Below are 16,497 nucleotides of genomic sequence, written 5' to 3'. Positions count from 1 at the left end.
AAAATAGGCAGTCACTGAAGGGTTTTGAACAGAGGGAATATGGTCAATCCTGCATATAAAAACTTCAATATGACATAGAACTGTGAAATATGGGAAACCTGTTAGGAAGATATAACGACAGTCTAGGTGGGTAGTAATTCAGTTTTGTATTAGGATAATGATAAGGACAGATAGTACAAATGCTGTAAAGGTAGAGACTGCAGAATTTCCTTAAAAAACAAACAAACCCTGTTTGGATTGAAAATGTATACAAAATTACCATGTGGCTGATTAATTTTTCACTCTCATTTCTTTTACCAATTTTTCTGTACCACATATCTCTTTCTTTAGCACTTCTAGGAATTCTTGTTGGGTTTGGGTCCAATTAGAATTTTTCTTTGGGGCTTTTTCTGGTCACTGTTTTAATACTTGTCTTCTCCTTAGTTTTTGGACTGATCTTTCCTGCCATGGTAAAAGTTTTTGATAGTCAAATTCTTGTTCTGTTATTTGTTCATTTTTCCAGCCTAAACTTTATATTAAAGTTAAGCTCTGCTTACCTGGTGGTGGTAAAGCATTGTCTCAAGCTTTAGGCTTTTTCATGAGCCTGTTTTCAGAGCTTGTTCTGGGAGTCTGCAAGTTTTTGGAACTCCTAAGGTGGTGTGATCTAGGGAGAGGTGTGGACAGTTTCTCTTGGTCTGCACTTTTGTCTTTACCTAGGAAGGGTACCTGCTCCCCTGTAGCTGCAAGCCCTCGCACTACTCTCGGCCCTGGAACTGTGACCAGGGCTCCTGATCCCTTGGGACTGACCCCCAGCACTCTTCTCTGCCCTGGAACTATGACCCAGAACTGTGTATGGGCAACAGAGTTGCCAATCAGCACCAGTTGTACCCAGTACCAGAAAAAGGGCCCTATAATCTCTTTCTGAACAGTCGTGTGACCTCCTTGTCATCTCTGGGCTGAGAACTCCCAAAGCTGCTTTTGCTGCTATGGCCACTGCTCTGGACAGGCCTCTACCATGGTGTCACAAATTCTACTGCTGACCTTTTAAGCATCCTGACCATTTGTTGGCTCTGCCACTCCAAAATCTGATTTGAAAAGTTATTTAAAGTTGTTTGGAGGAGAATTTTGGAAGAGTTCTGCTAGGTGGCTGAGCCTAATCTGCCATCTTAGTTCCATCTGACTGATTAATTTTAACCCCATATAATAAATACATCTGAAATAATATCAATGGTGCATTTTCTAAAGGCAACAGCCTCTCATCTTCCTCTTTCCTTTTTATTATGGAATAAAGCAGTAAAGTCTCTTAGTACCTTGCAAAATGTTTTCAGAGGAAGAGGTTTCACTGTTATTTTTCAAGCCTAAAAGATTCTAGAGTACATTCTGGAGAATCTGTTCATTTGTGTTGTTTATTAAATTCTATAAGGGTACTGTAAGTAAATGTCAGAAAAACTGAAAGAAAAATGTCAGCCAAAGTTCTATTCTTCAAAAGTTTTTATTTATATAAATCGTTTCAGGGTTGGGGGGGGGGCCATTAGTGTACAGCTTAAGGACAAACACAGCACCACAGACTGTCTTCAACAATTAACCTCTCTGTTAAGAAATTAATATTTTATAGCCAATGTAATAGAGGTGACTCTCTTCCCACCCCCACCCCCCATTCTGTTATGTTGTGCATAAAAAGTATTCTGTCTGCTTCACTGCTTTGCCTTCTTCTTCATCGGCTTAAACCTGTCAAATTATTCCATTTGATTTCAGAGAATTCTCATATGGCAATCTATTTTATTTACTTTATCTTCAATAAAATGGTTCAGTGAGCATTAGCAACTGTGAGACACAAGTTTCAATCAGTCTTCTGGCATAGGCGTCAATCTACATTAGACCTACTGTGTTGTGAGTTGCTGCTAGTAAGTTGGAGGAGCAAGGCCTAATAATGCAGCCGTGGTGGGAAAGAAAATTCTCCCTAGACATTACAATGCATTGCTTATACAATACAGGTGCCTGGTTCAACACATGAGTAATTTCTTAATAAGGCTGACAGCTAAAGGGAGGTTTTAGACTCTAACTTTATTTTACATGACACCTACAGTAATAGTCCTCTGTTCTCAAGTAGACAATGGTTAAAAACTTGAATTGCTAACAGTTAAAAATGAGTTCTCATCTCTCCTGCTTGTATCTTGTAGAAAAAAAGAAAGTCTAAAAAACACTCAAACTGCCCGGCATCTCTTCCATAACATTTTCATACAATTACAGATACAACAGCAGTTTCAATGGACCTTTTCTTACAAATTTGTATGACATTTTAAATATAGCTATCAGATTAGACATTAACCACAAAACAATCAGTATGTTTGAGAAACAACTCATTTTGGGAGATGATATCATTAGAGGCTAATTCCAAGAAATGTGGGGCAGCACTGCTAGATGCCGTGAAAATGTCTCCCAAAGCACAAACTTTGTAATAAGTGATGCAAGTTCCTATTTGATATGGGCTGTAAAAAGCAGATTATCGTAATAGTGTTCTTCCCAGCAAATCAGACCATTAAGAATGTACTTAATCTTTAGTTGAATTGAAAAGCAGGCCAGTTAAAATCCATATTTTGCTATTTTGTATAATGGCATCAAAATTTTACTACCAAATAGCTTCAAGCCACAAATCTGACTTTTGTAAACTTTCTTTTTTGGGCAAAAAAAAAAAGAAAAAATAACATCGTGCTTCAACTTTAGTTTCTTTTACTTTAATATAATGTTGACCCTTTGTCCCGGTATCATCACAGCATAATCGACAGATCAGATCAGAAATTGGAAAGGATGGTTCTTGGTCAGACCACAGTAAATACTTCCTTATTCTTTGCTCACACTTATTTGCAAAAGTTAACCTCCAAAAGAACAAATTCAGTGAACAACTAGTAAGTCCAAATTTTTAAATCCTAACATAGATACATAGAGCTGTATCTACACCCGATTAACTACATACATTCCTGGTCATAGTGAATCTTTGAAGATAAAGTTGGGAAAGAATTTTTTTTTTCCAAAAAGACAATTAGCAAAAACCAATGTAATAGGGCTCTATTGTATTATCAGATAGAGATACACACACATATACACATATGTTATATATATCAGAAAAGAAAAAGTAAAGATTATTGAGGTCACTAAATCATGAAAAATGAGGACAGTTTCAACACTGATTAACAAATAATAAAGCTAGGGGGGGATTAACACTTGGTTTGGGAGACAAATGTAAGCAAACACTAAATAATACAGTAGAGAAAAAATTACAGAAGCCCTTAACCCAAGAAGCTTGTTCAGGCAGAAAATATAAAATGATTCCTAAAATGTTTAGGTAAATGTATGGATGAAAAAAAGAATGTAAGCTCTTTAACATCAGGGGCATTTTCATCATTACTGTTTCTGTACCCCTTTGTAAGCTTAGCATAGTCCCTTGAAAATACATTTGTTTAACAAATGTTTCTTATATTTACTGAACTTAGGGTAGGTACTGGCCTGCCAAGAGGATCTGAGGAATGTCCAGGAAACCACCCCCCCACCTCCTTCCTTGTCTCTCTTTGTGTGTGTGTGTCTCTCTCTCTCTGTCTCTCTCTTTCTCTCTCTCTCTCTCTTGTCTTTTGAGTCAATGTAATGGGGCAAACTATTATTCTACTAACGACCCATTAATACCAATGTCACAGATATAAATACTATATAATGAAGCACCAGAACATAAGTAGTGACTAGTAAACTACTCCTAAAGAAATAGCATTTAAACCCTGAGAAAGTAAACTGAACAACATGCTTTGATTATTGTGTTCAAGATACACAAAGAGTAGATACAGTGCTAGGCTTTTCATTAGGGAGATGAGTCTGAATCTTCCTTCAGACTCTAAGTAGCGGTGTTACCTTGGATTAGTCACTTACCTTTCTGGGCCTCAGTTTTATCATCTATAAAGTCAAAAACTTGACCTTGTTGGCCTCTAAATTTCCTTCTAGCTCTAAATCTCTGAGACTAAAATCAAAATATCATAGATCACAGAGCACAAGACAATGGAGTGTTAGAAACAAATGGAGGTTTAGCTTTGTCTTACCCAATCCTCTAATTTCAAAGATGATAAAAAATTAAGGCAACCAAGGAAACTAACTGACTTGCCCATGCTACCACAGTAGCAAGTCTGAGATTAGGTATATTCTCACCATTAAATTCTGTGTTCTTTCCATTAAAGTTTTAAAACTTGCTAAAGTGAGGATTGATGACAGACTAATTTCTTCCTTGTCCTTATAGAAACTTTAATTCAGAGAAGTTCTGGGTTCAGGTAAGACTTTAGGACATTTGTTGAGGAGCTGCTTTCTCAAGACAGATACAGTAAGAGGATTTTGCCTTTAGTAGCTTTTTGTCATGGAGCACCTTCATGTTCTACTACTTGTAGAAACTGTTCTGGTTTTAATCTATTTATTCCTTAACAAATATGTAAACATATTTCTTTCTTAAGAGAACTCATTCTTAAAAGAATGAAGAAAAGATATATTTCATTATCACTGTACTACTAACCCACCTTTTTTTTCTAGTCACAGATACCTTTCATGTCTTAGTTCTTGCTGCTTCTTATATGAAAGCCCTAGTTAATAGGCCATAGTATAGCTATACCAGCTACAAAACTGTCCAATGTACTTTGGATCACTTGTAATTTTGACGTTCTAGAGATCATGCTATTCAGTGATTAAGAGTCACACAGCAGCCCTGGGAGGATAATTTGTGGTAATGGGGCAAGATTTTATAGAATTATGTGCCTTGGGATGATTAAAACTGCTAATTAGCTGTCAACATGTGACATCACCAAATTTCTTACCCAAATCTGAAACAATGTGGTTCAGGGCCTTTCTCAATCCCTGTCCAAAATGCTAGTGGTAGGTATAGCAAGGAAAGAACTCAATGGAATGAATACATAGCTGCACATAATATTCTGGGTAATATGTCTCTTTCTTTCTTTTTTCAAAAAAGCACTGTGCTCATCAGACTAAACACTTCCACATTCTGGATCTCACTAAGGAGAATTCTTAATATTTGAGAGCTTAGTACAATTGGTATAGTCACATGATAACAGTAAATTTGAGGAATCAATATGAAATTCTTCTTTCACTTTTACTTTAAGCAAGAAAATTTTCATAACATCAGCAAACACATGAGATGAATGTCTCCTTGCTTTGTGCCTGATTTTACATCAATAGTCAAATGAATCACTGAAAAAAAGTTATCTCCATAGCTACATCCGTCAAAGTTTTGAATAATTTTAACATTCACATAGATACCTTGTTTGAAGAAGATCTTCAAAGTTGCAGTTTGTTTTTCTGAGTCAAATGCTTTTTTTAGAAATCAAAAAACAATAGAGATAACAAGATCATCCAGTCCATTAAACTTAGTCATATGATCATAAAGAAACAGTCTGATAAAGAAGCTAAAGATACACTTAATATATGCACGTAGAGCATCCTTATAAAAAAGAATTCAGAAAAATCCTGCTCTGATTCTTAATCATGGAATAAAGGTGTCCCTGGGTATCAAAGGTTATACCAGCCAAGTACAAATTAGATTCTGCCCAACTGAAAAGGACTTAAGCAGAGGCCCAAATGCACATGATATGCCAGCCATGTGGAGACCACACTAAAAGGAACAAAGAGTCTACAAAGAGATTTACTTCCGGAAAGTGGCTACACATGAATAATTTTCCCTCAACAGAAATCAATGAAAGGCACAAAAATAAAAACTGTTCCTTAGTGCCTTGAACTTATCTTCTATCTCCATAGTGATACCAGTAAGGGGGCCCAGAGGGTAGTGAGAGTCAAACAGTTTCCGGACCATCCGTAAGCACTAATTTAACTGTGTTCTCTTAAAGCACAGGATCAGACTGTTGGAATTAGAAAACTGGAAACTTCGGACAAGCAAAGCAATACTAGCATATCTGATGTAACTTAAACCAAGAGACATAAAACAGTTGCTGCTAAATGAAAGGATGGCATTTAGCCTTTCCTTGGAAAGAAGAATAAAAGAGTTGGGAGAGTTCATTTCAACACTTACCCAAAGATGACCAAAAATGTCACTTTCTAGAACACTTGGTCATCCAGCCCTAAATCCTATAATCTTATAATCTTGCCTTCAATTCTCATAATGCACAAACACAAACAGACCACCATGAAGATAAATGCTTCCTTCTTATGCAATGGTATCTGTTGCCTAAGAAGTTTGAAAATTATATGAAGAACTTGAAAAAGTCTTCTAAAATGAGTTTGTGTGTATGTGTGTGTTTATACACACATACATACATATACATGTACACCTATATTGATTAATATGCAGCGATTTCAGTGTAAAAGTAGGCACAGTGAAGGAATGGTGAAAACTATATCTGAAAATATGACCTGGGTTGAAGAAATGAATGCAGACAAAGACATGAACACTACAAACACATTCTTTAAGAAAGTGTCAAAAAGATACCAGTTACAAGTATCAACAACATTAAACAATTTTAGCAGAGGCAAAATGACAAGTTATGGCAAAATAACTTCTTTGCATGCAATTAGATTGAATGATAATGAGAGAGAAAACAATTTCTAAAAAAGCATAAAGGTAAGTAGAAGACATTGTATGGGATTACAGCAGTTCCAACGTGATCAATGAACAAGAAGTTGATGCAGAAAAGTAAAAAATAAAGGGTCTTTTGGATGTTATGAACTTTCCTTAAAAGAATTTGACTCACCATAAAATAAAAGCCAAACTAAGGATCCAGAAACATAGAAGTGTCTCAGCCAACAGATATAATCTCATGAAGTCCAATTCCCACATTTTACAGATGAGGAAAAGCAGGTCTTGCCCAGGTCACATAGCTTAAGTGTTTGGGGCAGTATTTCTTTATCAGTAAGAAAGAAATGACAGCCCAAAGCAACATTCATATAAAATATAAGTTCTTTCCAAAACATCTCTCTCTCTCTCTCTCTCTCTCTCTCTCTCTCTCTCTCTCTCTCTCACACACACACACACACACACACACACACACACAGATACCTCATAAAATAACAAATAACAACAAAAAGAAAATGAGCCTGCTGGGAGAATTGTGTAAGATAAAAATTTAACTAAGCTGGAGAGCATTTATATGAGAAACTGGAAGGAATACAACAATGGTACAAAATACTTGAGATCTTTTGGGTTTTTAATGAAGATCTATTTTCATTGATGGCTAGTGGAATCATCACATGTGGACTCTTCCAATTTAGTAACAGGTGGGGATGCAGAAGTACAAGTGGGAAGATAAAGTCAAGAAGATCAACAGACCTTGATTAAATATAAACACAAGAAAATGATGCTCAAGGCAACACAATTTTTCAGAACACTCTGAGATCATTTTCTAAGATATTTTAAATAGGTGAAGATTCCAAGAGAATGGAAGAGATCAAACACATCAAAGTGCTTTTAATTTTTCCCCTAAAAACAAAACAAAAATACAACAACAAAGATAACCGAGAAGACATCAACAATTATGAACTTTTATGCTTGATTTTTTTTACCTCTGAGAACATTTTAAGAAATTGGCATATGTCAATTTATTTCCATACCTTTGAAATCACCAAAAACCTTCACATGTTCTTAAAAAAATAATATTTGTTTAATGCTACTGTAAAATTTAAACTCTTTAAAAATAATAAATTAAAGATAAAAGTTTGGCAGAGTAGAAAGAACACCACACTAGGAGGAAGGATATCTAGGTTCTGGTCCCTACTCCAGCCTTAACGAGGTCAGAGCAAATCACTGAAGTTGGCTTACTTATTTGTAAAATGAGGGTATAAATTAATACGCTTATTAATTAGAATAGACAGGTAGTTGGATGCAGGTGAGTTCTTGAGAGCACTTCTATTTCTAAGAACTCTAATACTATAAAACCCATCAAGGCAAAAGGTTCCCTAGACTTTAGTGCTAAAATAGACACAGAAGCTTAAATATGCTGCAACTATGTAACTTCCATGAAAATCTAGCTATCTTTTACTTTAAAATTGAAAAATTGCCTTAATCTCTAAGAACAGTATCTTTTCTAGCATTAGAAAAAGTGTAAATTGTTACAATATATAATTAGAGAACCATGAATTTAGAGTAAACCTCAAGTTTTCATAAGCTAGGCCCTTAATTCTAGGATGGACCAAATTATGTTTTCTCCTGATAAAGATATTCTAGAATTTATCTCTATATTCTCTTTCAGTGTGTTAACAAACTTTACTCTTAGTTCCAATTTGCCATAAATCTAACATCTTCCTAGAGTTAAAGCTAATTTCAGTATACATGAAAAAAAAAACACAAAAAGTATAGTAAAATAAAATGTGAAACAGAGAGAGGAAATCTTCATTAGCAAAATAGAAAGCACAGGACTTAGACTAAGTAAATAAATTATTATTAATTGTACAAGTCACTTAGTTCCATTCTACTTCAATTTTTTTTTAAATTATCAAGCATTTACTTTTTTCTCCTTCCCACCTTCCCTGCCATAAAAATGAAATACAAAGCCTTTGTAAGACACAGGGATGGTTAAACAAAACAAATTTCCATGTTGGACATACTCCAAAATGTGTCTCAATCTACATATTAGTGCATCACTTCTCTATCAGGAGGTAGGCAAGATTCTTCCTCACTAGTCTGTTGCAATCATGACTGATCACGTCATTGACCAGATTTCTTAGAGTTTTCAAAGCTGTTGTTTTTTACAGAGATGGTATCATCACAAAAATTCTAGGTTCTGCTCACATATTGCACTAGTTCATTAAAGTCTTCCCAGGTTTCTCTGAAACCATATATTTTTAAATTGTGTACAACACTACAATATTCATTACATTTGTACACCATAATTTACTCAGTCATTCCCCAACTGATGACGACCCCCTGGTTTCAAGGTCATTCCTACAACCTCCCCCTTCCCCAAAAAACCCCACCCAGAGGCTACAAAAGTTTTTCTACATGAAAGACCTTTCTCCTTGTTTACCTCTTTGGAGTATGGGACTAGTAGAGGTATTACTTGGTCAAAAGACATGCAAAGCTTAGTAACTTTTGGCAGATAATTTCAAATACCTCTCATCTGTACCAACGTGCTTCAGTCACATGAGGAAGACAACAACTTGCTCTTACCTAGCTTAAAAGTTGCAATACATACTAAAGAGCATTGGAAAACTTGAAAATGTTAAAAATGTCTAGAGATAAAAATCATGAGAATCATGTAGAATAAAAGGAAGAAGAATTGAACTACAAGAGATAGGATTTAGAATGACATATATGGAAAAGAATCATCCAAGGATGCAACTGAGTCCCTATTGAAGGAGAATTTTTAAAAACAACAGATGTGAATAACCACTTTCTGGACTATGATCACCTTCAATGTGAATTGTTTCCAAATACATCCAGTTGTGTCCTACCTCTCTCAGCTACCCTGAATTTATTTTGTATTTATTCTATTTATATGTATACATTCTGCTTCCTCCAACAAATGTAAGTTCTCTGAGAAAAGGGACAGTATCCTTTTTGTCCTTGTATCTTCAGCTTCTAACACAATACCTAAACATATACTAAGTACTCAATCAGAGCTTGCTGATTAGCTGATCTTCTTTTAAAATTAATTGACAACCTGGTCCTCCTAGATGATTGCAGGTACCCAGGGACTGCCTTATTTCCAAAGAGAAAATAAATAAAGTGGTTCTGAGAGTCTAGAAGCTCGAAATTGCCCTGAGATTTTGAGAAGAGGATGAAGATGGACATTACCTTCTGACAATTCAAGGCAAGTTTTGAAAAGCAAACTCATTGACTACTCGGATTCCTTGTTAAAATTTAGAAGCCTTTAATCCCCTGTAAAAGGCTTCCAAATAAGCCTGTTTGTTTTTAATCTGCAGCTTGCAGCTAATAACAATATTAGTTAAAATTTTTATAGCGCCTACTATATGCCAGGCAAATGCTTTACAAATATTATCTCACAACCCTCAGAATTCTGGGGTGTAGGTGCTATTTTTAATCGCAATTTGCAGATGAGAAAACTGAGGCAAACTGAGGTTAAGTGACTTGCTCAGGCTCACACAACAAGTAAGAATGTCTGAGGCAGGATTTAAATGCCAGGTCTGGCGCTCTATCCACTGAAGCATCTATAATGGGATATTTTGTGTGCTACTTGTATACAGGGAACATGACCTCTAATTTGTGGGGGGAAAGCTGAGGGGTCACTACATCCCAGGAAGGTGTAGAGGTGGGCACCAGAGCAACTTTTGGAGAGGGATAAATGAGGTTCCTAAGATTCCTTCAAAGAGAACTAGAAAGAGAAAGAGAATAGAAACTGGAGTCATGTAGTGAAGAACTTAACATGTCCCAGAATTCCAGCTTGACTCCTTAGAGATTTTAAAGACCCTCTGAGGTGAAACTTTCCAGCTTTTAGTCTGAGCTGAAAGCTTATCTGCCTCCTAAGAATTCATTCATTCAGTTGCATACTTTCTGGCATATTATGACCTGTGGAATTATAATTTCTGTTTGCTGTGTGCTTGGATAAATGAGTTAAATTTGCTATTTGTGATGGTTTTTATATAACCATCTTTGGTGGGAAGGAGGTCAGCTGGTGAGGTAGAGCTAAAAGGCTGCCATCCTCCTTAAAAGGGGCCAGGGAAGTGACTTTCATTTCAAACTCAAAAACTGCAATCCTAGATAAACAATATTTGAAGGTAAACTTAAATGAATGTAGCCTGATATCTCCTTAGGAGTTAAGTGGAGCAAGTACCCAGCCATGATCCTTCTCCCCTATCTTTTCAAGGAAGAAATCAAAGTCTTCTTTGGAGAAATTTGGGCCAGACTCTAGAGATCTATATTCATGACAACCACAAACTGCACATGTACACATTTGCGCAATCCACATGGATACAATTATTTTACATAAGCATACATATCCTATACCCTGCTGAGGAATTATATAACACCATTTTATAGTTATATAGTGCCGATTGGAACTCACGTAGCTAATGGAAGGAGGGATAGGCATTCCAAAACCAACAAAATGTGAAAAGACTTAAAGGAAAGTCTCTAAAGAATTCTTTCGGAGAAAATGGATAAGAATACCATGGGATAAGGAGGCTTCCTAGGTGGGCTATAAAATAGAATTATTAAAAGAATACTCACATTGATGAAATCACAGATCTACTGAAGTATTAGCATATTTATAGTTCCAATAAGGGCTTCTGTTTATGTCCTTTCCACTATGCTCTCTTCAGCTACCTTTTTATAGCTAATAAAATGCTTTTAATTTTAGCTCTTCCTCTAAAATCCTTTGACCTCTGGGAAATATAACTTTACTCTTTGTTAGTCTTTTCAATGACAGCCACTCCTTCCTATTTGGACTCTGATAAAAAGGGCCTGAAGGAAGAATCAACTTACCCCTTGTTTCTTATTCCCACCTGAAGAACAATACTATGATAATGCCACCCAACTTTTCCAAAGTTAACCCCAGCAGAACAGACTGACCTATTATGCTCTTTTTTGCTGCATTCTACTAAACTCCAAGTCACTTCACCCCTTTCTTAATGATTTTGATATCTATTTTCTGATGTCCCTCTTCATTATATCTACTAATATTATCCTTGATGATATCAATCTGGTTTTTGATGACCCTTCCCTGACTATCAGTTCATCCACCTCCTTAACTCCCATGACAGCCATCTTCACTCAATCCAAATCACCAGGTCTATTTCACAAAAGTAAGGCGAGAGAGCCTATCAAATGCTTCGCAAATACCTAGGTAAATTATACCTCCAGTATTGCTCTGATTTAATAATCTAGTAAGTAACTCCATTAAAAATAAAGGAAGCAGGGAGTGGAGACTGAGAGGTCTAGTATGACGTGCTAGTGATAAAGCCACTGTGGCTACCAAGAATTAAGAATTCCTTTTCTAGCTATTCATCAACCATCCCTTTAATAACTCCAATCTCCCTTTTCAGTCTCATTTTTTATACTTAATATGTCACTGCCCAAAATGGGCTACCAGGGTTTCACAGTTTTATTCTGCTCTCTCTCAACTCCTACATTAGTATAGGCCATTTAATTTGCCTAAAACAGGCTCCCTGTTCAGTTCTGTCTTTTGAGAGCATTCTATTGCTTCCATCAGTCTCTCTAACAGCACTTGTGAAGAGTCCACTATTTGTTCAGTCCTGTGTTAAGCACTGGGGGTGTGAAGAAGTGTGAAGGACAGGCAGGGCTCTCAAGGAGCTTGCAGTCTTAGCCCATATGATCTAGCTCAGATGGCACTTGGTCTGTAAATCCTTGTCTACCTTCTTCTGAGGGAAAATTCTATTGTTCTCCCCTCAATTTTCCTAAAGAGTTGGTTTAAGTTTCTCCTCTAATTTTGTCACAGTACACTGTATAATACTCAGGGTATCCCAAAAATTGTAGGGCATTTCAATATCTAAACTGATTTGAAATGGACTAAGACTTTTGGGACATCCTTCTCTTATTTGTAAATCTATCAGATCTCCCCCACTGGACTGGAAGCTCCTAGAAGCTTATTGATTTTGATCATCTATACCTAGAAAGAACAGATTATGGTGGGTCCTTGATAAATATTTATTTAGTCAATCTGTCACTTGGTGAAAGACAGTTTGGAGTAGAATGCATAAAAAGTCTATGTTAGAACCAAAAAGACCTCTGACACATACTGTATGACCTTGGGTAAGTTAACTTAACCAACTCAATAATCTAGGCTAAAGGTTTCAAACACACTGCTCATGTCTTCTATCCAGACTGAACCATTCTTAAATATATCCCCACACCAGATTAAAATGTAATCAGGAAATGTTTAACAAAATAAATTAAAATATGATAAAACATATAAAGCATTAATATGTGGATTTTGAAGTCTCTATGACCCCCGGGGATCCTTATGTATGGTTTAGTAGCCACAGTTTTTATTTTAGTTTGACACTACTGTTGTAGACAACTCTTAAATTGCAGAGAAGGTATTAATCTACGTTGGTATAGGAGGTTTCCTTGTCTGGTAACTCCCTTTGTCAATGAAATCAAAGATTCAGTCTCTATTCCCTATGTGATGTTGATGACCCTGTTGTCAGATGGAACAGATAATATCATCAGCAGACTGCAGCTCATAAAACTGAGGCTCATGGATACTGACTTCCCCAAGGACATGCATATAGAAGTAGTCTTTGGGACAAAAATCCAACACTAATTTTGTCTACTGTTTTTTTTTCCAGTATACTATTACATAGAAAAAATAATTTCATAGAAGGATTTCATATTAAGAACATTCATTTTCTTAGCTATAACATAAACAGGGAAAAAATTTTAAATTTTTTGTTCACTTCATATGTCTTTTTCAATTCTGCTTGTTTTTTGAAACTATATACCCATTTCAAAAGGCTTACACATTATAAAACTAATTTTCAAAGAAAGATTTACTAATATGTCAGTCAATATTGTTTTAGCATTTCTAAGTAATATCAGACACACTCAACTCAATTTCAGTGAACCAATACTGAAACAATTCAGAGACCAGTCAATATACTAATATAAATGACAACTGCCAATTTCCACATACACCCCCAAACTGTTAGCTACAATTTCCAAAATTTATTTTCCATGGCATGGTGGGCAGACAATTTTTCTTAAAACCAAGGAATTGTGGATTTAAGTCTGGCCTCAGAAACATATGGTCTGTGCTACCTTGGTCAAGTCACTTAAGTTCAGACTATTCTATGAAACTCCCTAAGGCTAAAATGCAGAGAAGACCCTGTATTATGGCTGCTTTTTCCAATGGGCATTCCCTAAATAGGTCTAAACTCTATTCCTATACATATCTCCCTATTTCCAACCTAAACTAATTTCCCAGATAAAACCCAAACACAATGCTAGGCTTGAGACGGGGGAAAAAGAAGAAAAGAAATAGGAAAGTCCATGATGAGAAAGAAGCCCAAAATAAAATACAAAAAAAAATGATCTTATCTATGCTTGTCTCATCACTATGACTAATGTCTTTACAGCCAAATTTTATAGAAATGATCATGCTCCAGGGAAATAAAATTTGGCAAAATAAGTAATGGAGAAAGCAGAACATACAACATTAGGAGAAACTATAACAAATAACTTACCTGCTTCTTCCAGGTCTGCACAAAACTTCCTAATTCAACCTTGAGCGGGAGTATTAAGTAAGTTCAGGTCCAGCATCACATTACAATGAGCCTGTTAATAGACAAGAAAAATCTTTATTGCTTTGGAAAATAACCTGTAATTTACTTCACAATTAGTTCAATGAACTTCCTAGAACATAAAATCTTTAAACTCTACCCATAAGGAAACTGGTCAATGCTATGAGTTTTTAAGTATGCAAAATGTGATTTCCCCCCTTGATAGAATTTTAAATCCTCTAATCTATGTATAGCAATGGATTAGTTCATCACAATAATTTATGCTCCTAGAGAACTGGGGCTATTACATTTTTGTCATTTTATGACCAGCACCCAGCACAGGGGCTAGCATTCAGCAGGAAGCTAGTAAATGATTCTTGACAGCTTGATTGAATTCAACAAAACTTTACTTAGCATTTCCTAAGCACAGAGTATTGTACTAGACACTAAGGGAAGTACAAAAAGAAATCAAATATGTGCCTGCCCACAAGGGGCTTAAAAGGTAAAACATATATACAAAAAATAATAATACTACAAAAATTAGAATGTGTTCAACAGGGATATAATTTAAAAGGTCTGAGAGTGCTGATGGGAGAGGCGTTATATCCTTATTTGAACCTTCCTATTATTTACTTTCTACTTATTAGAACATGGGTAAATTTTCAACAGGTAAAAGTGACAAGTGAAGGACTTTCCAGGCACAGGTAAATATGTAAGCAAAGAGAAAAGAATATGGGATGCATTCAGTAAATAGGTAAGTAGTCTGTCTTGGTAGAATATATAATATATAGTATATTTGAAGAGAACTAATATGAGGTAAGGGTAGAAAGCCAGACTGTAGAGGTCCTTACATAGCAAACTAGTAATTGAAATTTCATTTGTTATGCACTGGAGAATTATAAATGATTTCTGAGAAATGGACAGACTTTAAGAGAGCTGTACATTAGGGGAAAATCATCTGGTAGGTTTCACCTTTCAGTGCTTTACTTTCCTCATTTGTAAGTAAACTCTACCAATTATTTAAATTATAATTGATTCCAACACTATATAAACTATTTGAAAAACTAGGTAAAGCAGGGCTACTAAATTTTGTTATGACATAAATATGGTTTGGATACCTAAACTCAGGAGAGCAAAAAAAAGGAGAAAATTATGACCAATTTCCTTAATGACTATCAATGAAAAAATTTTAAATAAAATATAAGCAAGGAGATAACAGCAGTAAATCATAACCAGGTGGCATTTAAACTAGGAATGCAGGACTGGTTCAATATTAGAAAAATTATCAGCATAATTGACCATATTAATAATGAAACCAAGAGAAATCATATGATTTCCTTTGAGGAAATACAACACCATTCCTATTAAGAACACTAGAAAGTAGGGGCGGCTAGGAGGCACAGTGAATAGAGCACCAGCCCTGGAGTCAAGAGGATCTGAGTTCAAATCCAGCCTCAAACACTTAACACAAAAACTAGCTGTGTGACCTTGGGCAAGTCACTTAACCCCAACTGCCCCCTAAAAGGCAAAAATAAAAAAAAAGAACACTAGAAAGCATAAGAATCAATGAAGCCTTTCTTAAACTGTTAAGTAGTTATCTATCTAAAACAAAGAACAACCATTATCTTGAATGGGAATAAACTTGAAGCTTTCTTAATAAGATCAAGAGTGAATCAAGTATGCTCATTATCACCAATAACTCAATACTATACTGGAAATGCTGGTCATAAAATAAGAGATGAAAAGGAAATTGAATAAAAATATGGAATAAGGAAACAAAACTAACACTCTTGTAGATGCTACAATGATACATGCGAAGAAACTAAAAAACGAGTTGAAACAATTAACAACTTCAGCAAAGTTACAGGATATAACATAAACCCACATAAGTCATTAGCATTTCTATATACTACCAACAAAACCCAGCAGTAAGACACAGAAAGAGAAACTTCATTTAAAATAACTGCATACAGTATAAAATACTTGGGAATCCATTTGCCAAGACAAACCAAGGGATTATAAGAACACAATTACAAAACACTTTTCACACAAATAAATACATATTTAAACAACTGGAGAAATATTAATTGCTTGTGGGTAGGTCAAGCCAATATCAATAAAAATAACAATTCTACCTGTTAATTTATTTATTAAATGCCGTTATCAATCAAAGAATAATATAAAATAATTATTTATTTAAATAAAAATAATTATTATATAGACCTAGAAAAATAGCAATAGAATTCATTTGGAAGATCAAAAGGTCATAATATCAAGGGAATCAATGAAAAAAAATGTTAAGGAAGGCAGTCTATAGCAGTTCCAGATTTC

At 35.3% G+C, this 16,497-nt stretch overlaps 1 protein-coding gene across 5 annotated transcripts in view; it reads right to left on the bottom strand.

Annotated features, from left to right (window-relative positions):
* The window catches only part of FOXP2 (forkhead box P2), a 700,229-nt gene that overhangs the window by 422,945 nt on the left and 260,787 nt on the right, over positions 1–16,497 (bottom strand). For all 5 annotated transcript variants that reach the window (XM_069107053.1, XM_069107052.1, XM_069107058.1 and 2 more), the window contains one exon: positions 14,131–14,221. The gene's annotated coding sequence lies outside the window, so the exon portion shown is untranslated. The remainder of the gene's footprint in view (positions 1–14,130; positions 14,222–16,497) is intronic.

The sequence above is a fragment of the Petaurus breviceps genome, unplaced genomic scaffold (assembly GCF_028583685.1).
Source record: "Petaurus breviceps papuanus isolate PSGF00001 unplaced genomic scaffold, PetGlider_PUasm1.0 84, whole genome shotgun sequence".
Lineage (NCBI taxonomy): Eukaryota > Metazoa > Chordata > Mammalia > Diprotodontia > Petauridae > Petaurus > Petaurus breviceps.
Note: the sequence above shows the minus strand (reverse complement) of the source record. Positions and strands in the feature narration are given on the sequence as shown.